Below are 3,737 nucleotides of genomic sequence, written 5' to 3' on the forward strand. Positions count from 1 at the left end.
ATATAGGAGTCTAAGGGGTCACAATATAATCAGAGCTGACATAAAAATAATAATGTAAGAGCACAACAATAACAATAGCGGGCTTCTATGGAGAACAATAATAACAATATGGGTACTGCACGAGCACAACAATAACAATAAGGGGGCTACACTAACAATAAAAATGAGAAAATACACTAGTATTATAAGGACCTAGCATGCCCCTCTCCTTCAAAAAAGTGTTGTCCTCAATGCTTGAGTAGTTTTGGATGCTTCTGTATAAAATTATCATCCTCCCATGTGGAATATTCAACGGGTAAGTTCTTCCACTTGATGAGATACTTTGAAATTGTTCGGTTTTGTACCTATCGAGTTCTTCTTTCTGTGACTGCTTCAAGTTCCAACATTAGTTTTCCTTCCTTGTCAAGGTTTGGAAATATTGTTTGAATTGGGAGCTTGTAAACTATAACCTTCTTTAAGCATGAAACATGGAATACTGGGTGCACTCGGGAAGATGCAAGAAACTCCAATTTGTATGCCATAGTACCAATCTTTTGCAACACCTTGTAAGGACCATAATACTTTGGTGATAATTTATTATCCTTCTTAGCTTTCTTGAGGGACATTTGTTAGTATGGATGTAGTCGTAAAAATACCTAGTCGCCTACATCAAAACTTATTTCTCTCCGATGTTGATTTGTTTGTTGTTTCATTCTATTCTGCACCAAAGTGAGGTTATCCTTTAAGAGTTGGAGAACTTGTTGTTGATTGTTGATGTGATATTCCACTACTTGAACCTTAGAATTTTCTCTTAAATATGGTGTGATGGATAGTGGATGATATCCATAAAGTCCCATAAATGGGATCATATTTGTTGTAGTATGGAAGGAAGCGCTATACCACCATTTAGGTAACCACTTGACCCATAGTGTCTATTTATCAGATACAAAGAAATGAAGATATCCTTCCAAACGTTTGTTCACTATCTCAGTTTTCCCATCATATTGAGGATGATAAGATGAGCTATGAGCTAATTGAGTACCTAGACAAGAAAATAATTCCGTCCAAAAATTTCCAATGGAAATGGGATCTCTGTTGCTTACAATAATCTTTGGGTTTCCATGTAGCTTTTGAATTGTTTCCGTAAATGCAATAGCAACTATACTAGCTTTAAATGGATGAGATAATGCACAAAAGTATGCATACTTGGTAAGTCCATCAACTACCACCACGATGACATTCTTTCCTTCAAACTTGGGTAAACCCGTGGTAAAATCCATTGAAACCTCATCCCAATGTTGACTTGGAATGGATAAAGGTTGTAAGAGACCTCGAGTCTTAATTGTCTCAACTTTATTTTGTTGGAAAACCATGTTGGTCAAGGTTGTCATTGATGTCAACATGGCATTATTGGAATAGAAAATATTCTTGATTCTTGTCATTCATGCCTTAAACCCTTTTTTGATGTTTTCCTAACTACATGACAAAACCCTAAGTACATTTACCCTTTGATGTTACCCTAGATTGTTGATGTATGATCTAAATGCCCATAATACTCTAGAACTTAGCCCTAACATGTTGATGCATGTCCTAATACTTTGATGCCCCAGTCCTTGTTTCTTATTTAAGAAACCTTACCCCTAAGCCTATGCATGAATGATACCCTAATGCATATATGAAACTCTATGCTACATGCATGAAAAATACCAGTGATGCATAATGATCACCTTGTCCTTAGGTGATAATGATGCCATAAGCCTTGCCTTGTTGAAGGTGCCCTAAGAAAGTTGAAAAAGGTGCATAGACTTAAAAGCTATTTGATGGACCCTTCGTATATGCCCTTGCATCCTAGTCCTTGAATATTAAGAAGAATATCCACATTCTAAATGTTCATAAGGATACCATAAATAAAATATTTATAACACTTCACGAAATATAATTTATGGATGGTAAAAGGACCCTACTTAAGGATGAGAATTCCATAGGCTTATAGAGGATTTTTTCCTCTTTCTAATGATCTATTACAAGCTCCAGACTCTTCATAGGTTGAGAGAAATTGATTTTTTAAGATGAAAAAATACATTTTTTGTCCTAGCTAACTTGAGCCTACTTGTGTATGATATCAAGTCCGCTCAAGAGACATGTCTCTTCGTTGAAGGTCAAACTAGTATTAATAGGAGTTCAGACTACTCATTCTAACCATGAATTTTGGTGAATAGTTCAAAGATAAGACACAGAAAAGGAAAAAACAACAAGGAAGCTGACGAGGACTTGATATCTCTATTTTGGGAAATTTCAATTAAAAGTTTTAAGGAAAATCTTTTGCTTATGTAGCTCGTACCTCTGTGGAGATCTAAAAAGAGGTCGAGAAGAATTATTGTTTGGGCATATTGTTGTGATAGGCCTCATACTTGTTAGAAGGAGGCTAAAAACTAAACTAAACTCAGATTGCAAACCTAAATTACCCCAGACCTCATAAACTCGGACAGTGGGAATTTTTCTAGACATTTGACCTGTGATTGCAAACTTGTGGTGTAGCTCAGGATACACCTGTGAAGAATTGGAGGAAAATCATATAATGGGGTTGTGGATATAAAAACTTTGGTCCTGTGGTAAGCTCTCTTTTCATTAAAGCAACGGACCTATGGGCAGTTATACCCTTGGTACCTCAGTTCCGTGACATGCTTCAACTGTCATCACAACTAAGAAATTAAAGAGAAAAATCACCAAACTGTTGACCAGTGAAGGGTGAATAGATTATGTTTTTATAGCTACAAAATCTTGTTTGGAGGAGAAAGCATTAGACAGTGAAGCAATTAAAGCAAGCAGCGAAGAAATAGAATCTCTTGGACAGTGGAGTATTGGAAATCTAGAACAGTCACATATTTGGAGCCTTGAACATTCAAGCATTTTTAATCATGGAAAAATTCCTATAAAACTCCAGTTCTTTTTAGAAGGGCAGACTAGAAGACAATGACCCTTTTAGATATGTGTGTAAATAGTTTTATAGAAGATTGTCTTGTTTGGAAGGTGTTTTGCACTATTGAAGGTTGCATCTTATAGACCTAGTGAAGAATATTTTGAAACAATCAAGAAGACCTTTTAGTAGCACCCTTGAGGATAACCTTGGAGATATCTTGATGAAGCCTTGAAGAAAATTTTGCAATAGTCCTTGTACTTGAAGCTATTTAGAAGACCTTGTGTAGAACTTAAGAAATTGATTGAAGACACCTTGAGACATCACCAAGCATTGATTGAAGTCTTGGAGACATGATGCTTTGTTGAAGCCCTCATTGAGTAACCTTGGAGTTTTTGTTTGGGTGGCATGAAGAGAACTGGCGATACCTTCTAAGAAGATAAGGTTGTCATTGATGAAGTGATTTGGAGAAGGAAATGTTGAAGAAGATATTGTCAAGGCTCGTTGCAGAAGATATTGGGAGCTGTTAAGAATCATCAAACTTATCTTGACGAATTGAAGCTGAGGGTTGGATCCATCGAGGTTGGAGCCTCATAGAGACAATGTTGGTGCCTTAGAAGATAGGGTTGGAGCCATAGAGGATAGGAGTCCTCAAGAGACCAGGTTGGAGCCTGTACCAGAAATAGGGTTGGAGCCCTAGAGGTTGGTGCCTCAAAGTCACAAGGTTGGAGCCTTGGGAAGTCCAAGTCGGTGCTTGGAAAAATACAGGTTGGAGCCTGGGAGATTGAAGATTGATGTCTTCATCTAGGTTTGGAGCCCTACACATTATTGTATTGGATTT

This window comes from Pinus tabuliformis, chromosome X, assembly GCF_031772625.1.
Source record: "Pinus tabuliformis cultivar Carrire ecotype Pingquan chromosome X, CPIR1, whole genome shotgun sequence".
In the NCBI taxonomy this organism is placed as follows: Eukaryota; Viridiplantae; Streptophyta; class Pinopsida; order Pinales; family Pinaceae; genus Pinus; species Pinus tabuliformis.